Source organism: Pararge aegeria, chromosome 17 (assembly GCF_905163445.1).
Source record: "Pararge aegeria chromosome 17, ilParAegt1.1, whole genome shotgun sequence".
In the NCBI taxonomy this organism is placed as follows: domain Eukaryota; kingdom Metazoa; phylum Arthropoda; class Insecta; order Lepidoptera; family Nymphalidae; genus Pararge; species Pararge aegeria.
Genome location: NC_053196.1, coordinates 7,967,326 through 7,983,323, shown reverse-complemented (window position 1 = coordinate 7,983,323; position 15,998 = coordinate 7,967,326). Strand labels below are relative to the sequence as shown.

Sequence of the window (15,998 nt, the reverse complement as noted above, 5' to 3'; positions counted from 1 at the left end):
ACAATGTCTCCTACTCTCGTATTCTCTATTACTAAATGGTTAGGTTTTTGTATTTTTCTTCTATTTATAATCCCTATCCCTATTCTTATCTTATCCTATCTTATCCTACCCTATCTTATACTATCCTATCCTATCATATCCCATCATATCCTATCCCATCCTATCCTATCCTATCCTATCCTATCCTATCCTATCCTATCCTATCCTATCCTATCCTATCCTATCCTATCCTATCCTATCCTATCCTATCCTATCCTATCCTATCCTACTTATAATATTATAAATGTCAATGTAAGTTTGTTTGTTACGCTTTCACGCAATAACTACTTAACTTATTCCTCATGAACACATATTCTTGGATGTGTTAGAAGTAATATGGGATACTTTTTATCCCGATATTAAGCTCGGTTCTTTTGGGAGAGGGGATGAAAGTGTTTGACGATTTTACACCATAACTCCGACAAATTATAACCGAGATAAATAATTATTTTTGTACTATAGAGGTTATATTATGTATTTAATTTTGCCCAAACTTTGTGTAGATCTGATGAATGTGGTTGAAGATAGAGGAAAGAACTCCTCAGCGGACAGCAGCAAACCCATCATTTATGTCTTAGCGATACTGAATACTTTAATTTTTTATAATATTATAATATAATTTTTTAACTATAACTTAATTGAATACGACATCGAAAAACAAAATCAAACGCAGACGAAGTCGCGGGCAACAACTAGTATTATATAAGCAAAATAAAGACATCACCGTACAACAAAAGACACTGCATACCTACTATAATTCAGTTGTTTGATTTATCCCAGAATTTACCGGAGTGTCGCTTAACTAACGGTCAATTTAGTCCTACCGTCGTTCGACGCATTGGCAGAGGTTACGCGCCCGGCCATTCAGCTGGAATGACCGGAATGGGGAACAGTTTGCTCACCAACAATGACCGCATTCAGAAAATAATGGATAAGCCATAAAATATTCATAATTCGAACAACAATGAAATCATCCGAATCAATGCACCCCTCGATAAATACGTGTAATAAACATGTTATTATGCTGTGCCTAAAAACTGCTCCGAATCCCAATAAACATAGTGCAGTGTTCAATGGAATATTAAATAATCTGGTTTGTGTTTTTTCCCCGCACCGAAATTTAATGATTAGTTGCAAACAATGCTTACCTTAGATATTTTCCTGTAGCATGCTCGTGTATATTAAATAACTTCGCCTCACTTAACCCACCTACTTTAATTACTAGATGTTCATAAGCTCGTTAGAATAGCTATTTCAAGAACTGGTTCCATCGTCTATCAGACTATTAAATATAAAATCGCAGCGATGATTCATGTTCAACATAATATTATAAAGTTTAAAGCTGTTAACACATTGGTCTGCACCGTACTAGCATTTTAATAAATAATAAATATACTACGACAATGCACACATCGCCATCTAGCCCCAAAGTAAGCGTAGCTTGTGTTATGGGTACTAAGATAGCTGATGAATATTTTTATGAATATCATACACATAAATACTTATAATATACAGATAAACACCCAGACACTATTCTGAACATTCATGTTCGTCACACAAGCATTTTCCAGTTGTGGGAATCGAACCCACGGCCTTGAACCACTCAGAAAGCGGGGTCGCTGCCCACTGCGCCAATCGGCTGTGAATTTTTTTTTTATTTTTATCATAAATCGTATTCAGCATTGAGAGTTCCTTTCAACTCAACTTATGAAACCAAATTTGGCCGGACCAGGATAATATTACATAAGAGCTAATTTTCGGATATAGTCGTATGGACGTAGTAGTTCCTATGTGAGTTTTATTTTCATTTTCTACTTGGTAGTTGAAATAAATCCCCGAACTTTCTGACGCAGCCGCTAACTGTGACAGGACTTTTTTGCAAAATTGAATGACTGCAATCTACTGCAAATATAAGGAATGAAATATGCGCGAGGTAGGTACGGGAAATCTGCATTATATAAATAGTTATTAATTGCGTAGGTACCTACTGTGCGTGCGGCGCGTACGGTACGGCTAGGACGAATGTGCGCTGACCTTAACGCAGAATTTTTTCTGTCTTCTCATTGCTATTAATTTGATCTCATGTCAATCAGTTTGTATTAATAAAAAAAAAACTCGTAATAAATCCCATAGAGAAAAGCTTTTTTTGTATTGAAAACAAAAAGTGTTAATAATTGAGGTTCAACATTTAATCGATCGAATATCGTGTAAATTGTATTGCGTAAGCCAGAATGTTACATTAGGTCAGCAACACTGTTTTATAATTATTATATTCGGAACAAGAGGTAATTGCTCTAGGAATTGACGCGACGGACTTAGAGCTTTGATGTCGATGAATGTTACAATTAAATTTATAAGTAATAAAAAATTAACTTTAAATCCATCGAGATGAATAAATAGATAAGTTCTAGAGAACACACTAATTCGAGCCACAGCAAAATCAGCGCCATCTCTTAGAATGCTTACGTATTTGTATAATTTAAGTATAGGTAACTCTGCATAAGTTTGTAAGTACGAATATAAGTTTACCTACCATTTAAAAATACCGACCGGCATGGCAGATGAGGGATCGCTTGTTATATTCAGTGTGCTCCCGTCGAGTCGGTAGCACAAGGCTACCTCATACATTTGCATGGTGTTCTTTAATGCTTAGCATCAGCAAATTGGTGACATTTTTTTTTGTTCGATGAGGCTGTCCATACTTATTCATATAGCAAGTGTAGAAACTTATATTGTGTAGAAAATTAAATTCACGATTTCTGCAATAGGAACTTATATTTGATAACAAACAAGTAATATGGGATAATTGATTAAATGCGCTAGAACCACCTGTTCTTAGAATAATCTATGTAAAAAAAGAAGTAACAACTACAATTGATTTCTACGCGACATAGGTACGCTAAATCGCTTAGCGGCACGGCTTAGTCGATAGAATGGTAACTAGTCAAAGCAAAAGTCTTCAGAAATTATAAATTCCTAAGTATATTACCCCTGCCTGGAGTCGAACCCAGGACCTCGCACTTTTAAGGGAGGGAGGAAAATTGTACAGGGTTTAAAATCACTAGATACCAGTGGCATGACGTAAAATACAAAACAGACGGCGATTTAGCATTTCAGTAGGATGTCTCGTAAAAAATAATTGGGGTATATATTAGATGACACACATAATTAACCAACACCATAACAGTCGCGTGCCTTTAACTAGCATGAATACAAACAATAAACGTTTAAACGCTATAAAGTTAAGCTTTATAGTAAAAAGGTACTACAAGCTATACGTGAGTGCACATAAAAACGAATTAAAAAGCAAACATAACGCAAAAAACTAATACAAAACGTACAAGTTGAATGGACTCGTAGAAAGTTAAAACGACGATGATGCTGCTTAGTAAGTGAACTATTTTTTAAATGAAAACAGCAGAATAGAAGTAATAAAATCGTTCGATAGCCCCAAGATTAACGAGCTAGTAACACGGCGCGCATTGACAGACATCATAGATCCCCAACAACGAAATAAAACTAAGTCGTAAATTGTACCCCTTACAACGATTTTACTACTAGATCAATAAATAAACTTACCCGATTGTGGGGAGCACGGCAAAAAACAGGAGGATTCAATAATAGCTATATTACTTACGACGCGAACGCGTGCGCTCGGAGTGCTGTTTATTGGTTCGTGAATCTAATAAGGGCGAGCATACAATGTAGACAAGGCTCGGCAATTAAATAAAGACTGCACTTTTACCAAAGAAATTCAAAAATGGAATGAATTTATAGTAATGGATAAGTACATTACAGCAATATACCACGACACAGGGAATCCTAGTGTGGAAATCACAGACTTTATCTGTATTCTTTGGCTTACTTTTTTATGTATTTGTTTGAAATAAATAAATATTATCCCTTATTCAGTTTCATTCTAATTTCTATATTGTTTTTTTAGTGAAATTATTGTATTGTTTTGAAATATTTACAACATCTATCAACTGTACGCTTTGCTCATCTTAGAGGAGAGAAGAGAATTTGTCATTAACTCATCCTAACTAACTAGAACTAGTTTCTATTATTCATTAAGTATCCAAAATACCTGAGACTTCAATTCTTTACAGTGATAATGCTGATGATGATGATATTCAAGAATACATCAAGCATTGGCGTGAAATTCATACTTGCACAAAATCACTGTCTACCCTAAACATTTTATATAACTTTTACAGGATTAGAATAGGGGAGGAGTTTCAGGTTTATGTCTCATAAACTTTACGCTCACCACTGACCTCAAGAAAATAGGCTGTAGTACAGGGACAGATGGAAAGACCTACGGACATACAGACAGGCAACAAAGTGCTATTTAAGAGTTGTTAATTAATTATTTAAAAAAATAAGTCTCTATTCAATATAGAAGTAGACATATTGTGTTGACCGCACATAACGTAGGATACGGACAAGAAGTACTTTAGGTGGGATTCCTAAAAATGCTGGCGATAAAAAGTCTTAAATTTATCTTGGCCCTATAACTACAACGAACAGCATTCACGTAGGTAACCCAACATTATCCGACGCAGTGATTGAAACCCTCAATGACAGATGGCAAACACAATAGGCGTATACAGCGAGTCATTGTTAGCCCAATTTCCTATCGAAATGCTCTAGGGGCATTTTTGCGTATTCATCCTATTCCGCTTCTCTCTATATTTCCGCAGTACAAGCTGTCGGATTAATAGTGATTATTGATTATGATTATGACATACGTGAATAATTGGTCCGGTTATAGGGGACGCGTATTAGATGAGCTCATTACATTGTATCGAAAAGCGTGTACTATTAAAAACCGCTGTTAAACCAAATAGTGCAAAAACATTTAAAGGTATTGGAATTCTTCAGATTAACTGTGTCTTTCCACTAGAGATGTGCAAACATGCGTAACGTTGCAGCGAAATCGGCATGTCGCCTGCAAAAAGTACAGAAATCCTTTGCGGAGTTGTGTTTATGCTTTTACATGCATACATTAATTAAAAAAAAAAAAAAATACAGGTAATTTTTTACTTGTCCGGGTTAAGCTGTATACTGTATTTGCGCACAATTATTGAAGGATGAATTATGCTAAACCGTGCATGTGCGAGGAGTCTTGCCCCGTACGAGATATTATTGTTGGCCGAGCCTCGTTAGAAGCGCAGACGCCAGACGGTGTAGCATAAATTGCAGACTGCTTCATATAAAATCTTAAAAAATCTCCGTATCTCGTACGGGGCAAAGCTCATTCCCGCCACGGTCTATCATAAATCATGTTTAATCCGTCGCTACTACTGATGGTTTTTTTTAATGGCAAACATACGATAAAAATAATTGGCGCCGCTGCAAAATGTTGAGTTAGAAATAGAGAAACTGGTGTGCCTTTAAAACTAATGGCCCAATACAAATAGATGCATCATATCAAACCATTATCGGCCCTCTACAGGGCACAAGTCTCCTCCCACAATGAGAATGGGTTAAGCCGTAGCCCACCACGCTGGCGCAGTGGGCGGATTGGTGAACTCCACACACCTTTAAGAGCATTATGGAGTCGATGTTTTCCTTCATCGTTGAAGCAAGTGATATTTGAATTGCTTAAAACGCACATAACTTAGAAAAGTTAGAGGTCCGAGTTTTGATACGGACAAGGCCGAATCGAAGTTCTTTTAGCGGCTAGAAAAAAATTACTGCCGTCTACACATAAATATATCAATCAATATCGAAATACAGCCAAAAGTCTTCGCAAGTAGGTATACGGATTTTAACCTGTTTCGATATAAATCGTAATTGATCAGATGTCAGTTCTCTTCACCGTAACATGTGTAACGGTATCTTAGTAATTACACAAACAATTATAAAAATCTAATACAAATAGCAACAATTTGAAGTGATTTAAATCTTTTGTCAACTGACGTAATATCGATGCACTCGCCGCATACTTATAGCAAGCAACGTAATAATTAATAAGAGATACTTATCTCAGTAAAGAGTGTGAAATGTGTAATTAATTAGATAGAAAATGCTTCGAATGCATGAGTGAATACGGTTTTAACGGCAACGGCACAAAGTAGTTGCTCCATCATATGGAATAGTAAAAATGAAAACTGAGCAAAAAGATTTTTGTAAGGACGGAAACTTACAACGTTGTTTTGAAGCATCATGGAATCTAGGATATGACGGTATTTTAAAACAAAATATGTCTCTGAAGATGCGTTAAAATGCTTTTACCAAACAAAAGTGAGTTAATTTTTGACAGAATACGCATGCGACTTCTTTCTTTTTAATGTTTTACGTAATTGTGGAAAAATATCAAATGTTTCACAAACTAAAACAATGCATTTCGGTTCCTAAGGCAACTTTCTTTTTTTCTATAAAGTCATTAGTAGGCAGTTACTTTTTAAATTAAAACGAATTTTACTCAGTAGAATTTGTATTTTTTCTTGAAGTAGCTAGGACTACTTGATTTAATTGATATATCTAATAATAAGGAACTTTTAAATATTCGTAACTAGTTGTTGCCCGCGTTCTCAGTCTTTTTTACAAACCTGTGGGAACTGTTTGTTTGCCTGCAACGTAATAATAAAAAGTAACCTATGTCACTCTTCTTCCTTTCAACTAACTCTTTGCCAAAAATCCTGGTTGCTTTATTAGGGCATTAAGAAAGAGCAAACAGACAGACAAACAAACAAATTTTTTTACACATTTATAATGTTAGTAAGCAAAGTAGCAAAGTAAGAGTAGCAGGATCGAAATAAAATGATGCCACGCAATATAAAACTTATAACATTTCAATAGTCATGCGATGATAATAATTATGTCTGGTGGGAGGCTTTGGCCGTGGCTAGTTACCACCCTACCGAAAAAGCAGGCCGCTAAACGATTTAGTATTCCGGTGCGATGTCGCGTAGAAACCGATTAGGGATATGACTGCCATACTCCCTAACACGTTGGCCCGCTACCATCTTATACTACATCATCTCTTACCACCAGTTGAGACAGAAGGGCTAACTTGCAGTGGAATAAAAAAAAATGAAGTTTCCCATAGATCTTGTATAAATATAAATACATTTATTCGTTGTGTTTGTTGGCTTATAAATTTAAAAAATGACACTGCTTTTGCATCGTTATAATAAGTCAGTAACCCGACGCTCATACTAATTTATTGTTCAGTCATAGATTTAATTACCGAGTACAAATTTCTGTCGGATAGCGTGAGATGAACGCCACTTTCCATTACAAATACTTTGTAAAGTATCGTTACTTAATTAGAATTTATGACTTAATCTTATATGTACATACCTCAGTTAAGTTCGTCCGCGTATATAGTTTGCTGTACAACTATGGGCTATTTTGGAAACTAGGTAAAAATAAATAAATACAATATTATTTATGTATTCGTGTAGAATTTCAACATTAGGTTTTTTTTTTAATATTCAATAGAATAATTATACAGCCAAAAATCAATATAATAATTAGTCATACCAGTCCTTCAAATCACTTTGAATGTTTATTATAAAGGTTTTACTGTCAGTTCCGCGCGAAGCACCAATTTACACTGTGGGTATGCAGCTCGTGCAGTCTTCGAAGTAGCCGACGCTTTCTTTTGGCACGAGTTGGCTTAACTAAGCATACACTATTTGAGAAAATTAACTTGAGCCGGATTTAAGATAGACTTTAAACAACATTAGTTAATAATAATAATAATAATAATAAGTATACTAAGACAATACATACATCGCCTTCTAGCCCCAAAGTAAGCGTAGCTTGTGTTATGGGTACTAAGATGACTGATGAATGTTATTTATGAATAATATACACAAATCAATAAAATATACAGATAAACACCCAGACACTGAAAAACGTTCATGTTCATCACACAGACATTTTCCAGTTGTGGGAATCGAACCCACGGCCTTGGACTCGGAAAGTGTCGCGCAGTGGGCAGCGACCCTGTCGCTGGCCACTGCGCCAATCGGCCGTCAAAAAAAAAATAGTCAAAAATTCCGAAGGTATTGTGACATTTTACTTTTATCTGGGTTTGATTTTCAATTGTTATGTATGCTGTGTACGCATACGTAAATTAAATGTTAAAAATGTTTTGGGCGCTTTATCGAAGACAGATAGGTATTAAAACATATCGTCATAAATTGTAGCTAATGGCAAGAAATATTATCAAATGCTTTCACGTTTTGTAAACATTATTCAAAATTGGGAGTTCCCGATGGGAGAGGTCTAAGTCCAGCACTGGATGATTTAAACATGGGAACACATTTGTAAGGATTCCTTACATGTTTTTAAATAAAACGAATCTGTACAAATTGTTAAAATATAATAATATATGTAAATAAATATTAATGTTAGAAAACAATTTGTGCAAATGCAATGTAGTAACCACACGGTGGTGCCATATTGCCATATTATATACAATTAGGTGCGCACCAAATGCTAATCTTTCCTGGTATAGCGGTTATAAAATATACATCTCTTCCTTTAAATCCACCGCGGAACAATTTAGTGTTCCGGTATAATGCCATGTAGAAGTCAATTAAGACCCATACCTATACAACTGTCATAGTTACTACAAGCACGTTCCATTTACGATTAGTCACCATGCTGCTGTAGATAAGGTGAAAATTATTAACTTAACAAATGAAAGTTGTTCTCAATATTTCTAACAATTCAATTAGAATAATCATCATTTTTATCAACCCATTACCGGCCCACTACAAGACACGGGTATTCTTTCTGAATGAGGGCTTAAGCCACCGTCCACCGCGTTAATGCGGATTGCTAGACCTCACACACCTTTGAGAACGTTACGGAGAACTCTGAGGGGTGCAGGTTTCCTCGCAATTTTATTTACTTATTTAGCAACGCACCCCGTGAAGACATTAAAGTTGCCCAGTTTGTCTCTCGGCTATTAATAGTATATTGTGCAACAAGTGCGATAAGTTCTCGAGCGAAACTTCGCTCTCGTGGGCAATCGACAACATCACACGGGTTGCAGATACTATTTTTTATTACAAATGCGGAGATATATGTGGGCACAAAATACCAAGTTCCAACAAACGGATGAAAAGTTTTAAAAAAAGAAACAAATATACTTCAAACAATAAATACAAATTAATATTAATAAAACTATAAACTTTGCAATGTCAACCTCACTTCTTTTATATTGACAATTAGATTGTGTTTTTTTTTTGTTGTTGTTTATTTTAATTTTAGCAGTTTTTACAGTCATTTTGCGCGCGACAAGGATAGTTTGCGTGTGCTAAGTATAATTTGCGTGCGCCAAGTAAACTTGTCGCACTCAAATAACAGTTTCATTTACGAAAAAACTCACGCGTCATTTCAAAATGGGCAAACAGCTCTTTTTCAACCGCAATAGCGAGTACTAAGATACTACTTATCCCGCATGAGCAATAAAAAAGAATGAATGAACGAATAATAATTACAACAAATTAAATTAAATTAAAACATAAAAATAAGCTATATAACATTAAGAATTGAAAAAAAAAGAAAATAAAATAACAGTAACCAAAAATTCAAATTCAATAAAAACAAAACATTCAAACATATAATTAATATCTTAGATTACCTACTCTCTGATTACATTTTTATTTGCTTTTGGAGCTGAAGCGGCGGGGAGTGAAATATGTCCAGTTCCGAATTACTACGAGTTTTTCTTTCACCGTTAAAGAAAGTGATCAATTTAAAACTTAAATTAAAAACGCAACAAAACTCCAAAAGTTATAGGACCGTACCGCGCATCAAACTCGGTCCCAAGTTCTCAAAAAAAGGGATGCCGAAGCTCTAACTATTAGGCAATTAAGGCTTCAATTAGAATAAGTTCACTCAATCGACACAGTTATTAAGTTCAGACATTTTGTTACTTAGTTCTCTTGTGGTCAGATTTTCACTTGCGGTAAATTTTTTCGAACTCGAGCGACTAGATTTACAACGGAAATGTCAATTTCTTGCACCGGTCATTCAATAATACATAGGTACCTACATTTTCTTTAAACATTTTTTGTTTTAATTATTCGTAATATGAAGGAAATTAGATCCCTGTATGGCCAGAAGTGGACATCCATCTTTAACGAAAACATTTGACGATTGGCGCAGTGAGCAGTGACCCTGCTTTCCGAGAATAAGGCCGTGGGTTCGATTCCCACAACGGGAAAATGTTTCAGTGCTGGGTGTTAATCTGTACCTATATTACAAGTATTTATATTCTCTAGTCTGGTCTGGTTGAAGGCTTCGGCTGTGGCTATTTACCACCCTACCGACAAAGACGTGCCGCTAAGCGATTTTGCGTTCCGGTAATATATCGCGTAGAAACCGATTAGGAGTATGGGTTTAATATAACTACCATATCCCAAACAGGTTACCCTTTACCAGCTAACACTGCATAATCACTTACCAGCAGGTGAGATTGCAGTAAAGTACTGGCTTGTAGTGGAATAAAAAAAAATAAGCCTAATGTTCATCGTGTTCATTGTAATGGAATAAAAAAAAATAAGCCTAATGTTCATCGTGTTCAATGTTCATTTAAAATAATAATATTAAAATAAAGGGGCTGCTGCTACGAATATATTGGAATTAGGTAGATATAATATATCATATATCCACATGTGTATTCGAGACGCGTCAGGCGAGGCCTGAGGATATATATTGAACCTCGGAAATACTGTTCGTTAGGCAAATATGACCTACTTCGTAGCGAAATTCTAATACAAGTGCCCTGCACAAGGGCTCTCAATCGACCTCAATTATATCAACTTAGTTCCCATTATTCAGATATATGCACAGATTCTGAACAGCAAGGATGTCGTTAAATAAAACAAGGATTTGTAAATTTTCAATGACGATAATTTGAGTTGTCTACAGTAATATTATAAAGAGAAAAGATTATTTGTTATGTCCAAAAACAAAAGTCCGCAGAAAATATTTACTTACATACTTAACATATCGTAGTTAATAATAACACAACAAAATTTTATAAGAACGCCGGTAGAAACAAAATGGGTCACATTTTTATCGCAGTATTAATTCTTATTCAAATAAATAGTTATATCATCAAGGATATTTTTTTAGCAGTTAAATGTGTTTTTATTTATTCTAATTAGTTAGAAATTCAATTTAGAATCGCGATTTAAAAAAACTTTTCGTAAAAACTACACCCGATTTTTTGTACAAGGATACAGAAGTTCAAATGTCTGTATACCTTACATTAAATGCTTATAACCGAATAAATAATATATAATCTTCCTTTTTAATGTAAGAACGGTTACTATTCGTAATATATATAGGATATATATACATATAAGAGCTGAAACCGGCGTACACAAAATTCTCCTTCAAATCTCCAATGTGGGTCCTATCCATTTACTGACTTCACTTAAACGCCAATAAGAAGAAAGAAAACACCTAGAGGAAGAAAGAAAACACCAAGAAGAAGAAAAACAGCGCCAGGAAAAAAATATTCTAGAATTGAAAAGAAAAGAAGAAGATCAACGAAAATCATAGAAAAGTGTAAAAAAGAAGAGCAGTTGAGACAAGAAGAATTACGGAAAAAATTGGAGGAAGAAGAAAGAATGGAATTAAAACTTCAGGCAGAGGATCAGAGAAGACAATTTAAGGGAATAGTGTAAAAAAATAATCTTTAACAGTGCCAAGCGCAATCGATTATTTTTTGCTTTTGCTTCTGCCACATATCTCTCTAATAAACAGTTCCTACGGGATGCTTGCATAAGGGTCTGGTTTTGAGAAATAGATTCAACATTTTGATTGTTCAATGTTTATGTAGCGCAACAACACACATGAACTTTGGCTGTCAGGGGACGCTTCAGTTCGCAAAACTGACAAACGTTGTTCGAAATGATAATTTGGCCTATTTCCTAACGAGCGATAAATTTCATTTGTTTATAGGAGCCCCTACTATAGGGTCGGGAAAATATGAAAATATGAAGGAGCAGTGGGCAGTGATACTAATTTCCGAGTGGCAAGCATATGGGGTGGATTTTCACAACCGGAAAATGTTAACGTGATGAACTTGTATTTGTATTTTCAGTGACTGGGAGTTTATATATATGTATTATAAGTATGTATGTGTTTTAATAATAAAAATATTCATCAGTTGTCTTAGCACCCATAACACAAGCTTCGGGGCTAGATGGCGGTGTGTGTATTGTCGTAATATATTAATTTTTTTATTAATTTGATTTGACAATTACATCTTAACAGTCTTAGCACTTGATGTACAAACTGTAGTCAACGATAAGTAGATATCCAGCTACTATTTAAGTAAGCCGAGTAGAACTTTGACCACTCGAATCTAAAGTATAATAGTTACGGTAATGTGTTTTACGTGACATAGGACGTGATGCTTTTATTTGTTAGCATTATCGAATGCAGTGAAAGTGAATTAGGTATAGTTGTATATACGATTCACGGGTAATTTGCCGTATTGACTTTCCTTCTGTGGCGAACTGGGGCGTGTACAGTAATTGCTTATGTAACAGAAATGAACATAAGATAATATTTATATCTAAGTATTTTATCTATTCAAACCAAGCATGAAATGAGTTTTGGACCCAGATTTTTACTAATACAAAAACAGGTGTATGTGTGAATAAGTGTTTTTATAAATACCTCAAAATTACGTTTATTATTAGGTATAGATTAATACTAGCAACAACAAAATGATTTTTAAAACTGAATACAAATAATACATACGTACTAGCTGTTGCCAACAACTACGTCCACGCTTGTTTTGAGTTTTTGAAAATAATGGTAAATGGTATGCTATTAGTCCAAAATAATTTCGCAAAAGGGTGGACCCCCCTTGTCACTTAGGGGTTGAAAAAGTGTTTACGACCGATTCTCAGACCTACCGAAAATGCAAAAATTAATCATAAAAATCAGTCAAGCCGTTTTAAAGGAATTTGTCCCCGAACATTATGACACGAGAATTTTATAAATTAGATTAACTTTGGTAGGTTGCAGGACGTACCTATTTAACATAAAATTTGACACAGATGCTATCTCTTACAGCTGGCTAAAGCCACTAACGTACGAAGAATTTTTATAAAGAAAACCCTATAAGCCCCCCCGGGGATCAAACCCCGTGACCTGCAGTCGAACAAGCTCACCACTACACCAACGACGCATTCAATTCATATATTACTACTGAACTAGAACACCGTAATAAAATATAAGGACATTTCGAGGATTTTCCAGTGCCTTAGTTAACCACCAAATACATTTACCATGAATAATAGAAGTTTGTCATACATAATAGATGTAGTATTCCAATAAAGTCACAGTACCAAAACAAAGTTAGAGTGCTTAGAGGGGTAAATGAGCTCGTGGGCGAAGACTCAGTGATTCATAGCGGACAGCCATCCCACTTGACTACACGAGAATGGACAGAAGACAAAGATTTAAACGACAATATTTCCCGTCAATACTCAGTGTCCCTTGATGTTTCTATTGTGTAGAGATAAGAAAATTTATTGCTGTACTCGTATGGTTAAGGAATAATATTAGAAATTCAGACAGAAAGTTCAGAAAAAAACAGATTTTTTTATTTATTTTTAGTACGATCTTTGGTCACTCTCTTATAAATTCTCATTGAAGAAGCCACTTATTTTCTTAATTATAAAGCTAGCGAAAACTGCAGCGTAGGTAAATAATAAAGTCGCTGTTAATTGCCATAAATACTTTCCGTTTTACAACTGAGTCTTAATCTTATCTGATTCGCTCTATAGCAACTTTTCTCAGAAGTCTCATGCTTTTTTTTAATTATACATACGGGTATGTGTATGAAAAATTAAAGTTTATGGGAATTTGTATGACTTTTATATTATTTCAGGTTAATTGCTTTATTAGAGAATGTTAATGCCTCAATTTATATGGGTTGGGTGTGGGAGGAGATCTAGCACCTACTGTTTCTTTGCAATTATTTAATCCCATACTAACACACATAAGCTGTCGTCTTTATTCCTAATAATCTGATTCAGTGACTTGTGGATATATTAAATTATTGATCATTAATTGAGATCAATTCAAATAACACAATGACCATGCAAAAAAGGTTCATATCAATACAGTTATATGAATCATGTACAAATGAAATTCTACACCATCGGGATGTAGTAATTAATAGGTTACACATACGCTTAATCAATCGTCATGTTCAAAAAGCTGACACAACCGCACTTGTGGTTATCTAGTTATGGCCATGCGGCTAATAGGACGTTTGTTTTTACAACTTCAATTCTGAGAGGAAACAGCTTTATGCATGGAAGTGTGCAGCTGGGCGACGCCATGCGTGCACATGCATATTCAAAGATCAGTTTCCATTTCGCGTGCGTAATCGGAAGCGCGACGAACCTCCAAACTCAATACGTTCTCTAATGCGCAAAAAATAAAGTTCGAAATCGTTTAAATCGACGTTGATGATGATTTATTCATTTATAAATTACTTACAAAGAGGAAGAGGTAGCAAAAAATGGAGAGAAAAAAAGCAAATATTGTATCACGCGTCAGAGTGTGACGGTAAAATACGACTGTGTTGCGGATATGTTACGGAAGTTGACGGATGCATTTTGTGTTACTTTTTGGCAGTTGTTTCTTCTGAATGCTGGACAGTTAATGTTTTTGAGGAATTATAGACCTCTGGTATCACAAATATATATTTAATTTTTTAAATTAAAGATTATTCATTGAATTGAATGTACCTATGCTATCTTTATCTACAGGGCATAGTAGGAAAATGATAGTAGGTACCTATCAATAGTTTTGTGACACAGTGTATAAAAATATATAAGGATTGATACAGTCCTGGTAAGTTATTAACGATTGATTTTGGTATACCTAGGTTCATCAACAATTATAGGTTAATCAATTATCAAACAATAAAAAACTATCTACCTACCTACATATCGTGCAAAATTCTCAATCAATACTGATGGTAATGCTATGATAATTTTATTTAACTATTACATTTCTATCTAGGTACATTATGCACAAACATACAACTGAAAAAACGTTCATACTTGTAGTTAAAAAATTATAGGTAGGTATCACTGACCTATCTTAAACTTACAAAAAATTCATTCATCTTTATCTATGACACCTGTCAATGAATCGTCATCTCTGGGGGGGTATGACGGCTGATTCGATGACAGATGGAAGAAATCATTAGAAGCTTGGCTTGACACATAAATTTATTGTTTTTGTCTCGCCGACATGCAGAGGGAGGATTGGATGCTTTTGGTAGCGGTAAAAAAGAAAACAAGAAACATTGTACTTTACATTTGTATCTAAGTTTGTAGGTAGGTAAGTAATTATTTTATTGTGAAGCGTTTCCAATTCCCACATTTTATATATTTACTAGGTATAACACGGGTAGGTCATTGAGTTCGTGTGGCCTAATTCTTTGAAATACCTACTAACTTCGATCTATGAACCAACCCTGACCACCCAGGTAGGTAAAGGTAGGTGGGCAGGGTACCACTGTGTGGTACCCTGCCCACCTACCTTTTTCCTTAAAATATGTAGCTTCAGACCCCAGCGTGAGTTTAATCTTGTAAAAAAACCTTTGTAAATGTATTCTTTTCACTAATCGCATAACCAGAAGTCTAGGTATATTTCTTGCGCAGCATGCCATTTTGCAACTTCAAGTTGGAAGAGTATTTTACAAATAGGTAGGTACTGTAGGATGTAAAAATATTGAGGTAGCTGTGCAATGGCCACCATAGGCAGATAGGTACCTATTTTATCACCACTTTCCATCATTATGTAGGCATCTTGACCTATGGTATTGTAAGGGCCTGTAGGTCAAATTATCTCGCTGCGCAAAGCTATCTAAAACCATAACGCTACGTTGAATATGGTAGAAATGGAAGGCAAAAATATAAAAAATAACAGGCGTAAGTACC

General features: G+C 35.0%; 1 protein-coding gene across 2 annotated transcripts in view; it reads right to left on the bottom strand.

Moving 5' to 3' along the window:
• LOC120630933 (rap1 GTPase-activating protein 1) overlaps positions 1 to 15,998 on the bottom strand; it is a 204,507-nt gene that overhangs the window by 187,898 nt on the left and 611 nt on the right. The window lies entirely within an intron of this gene.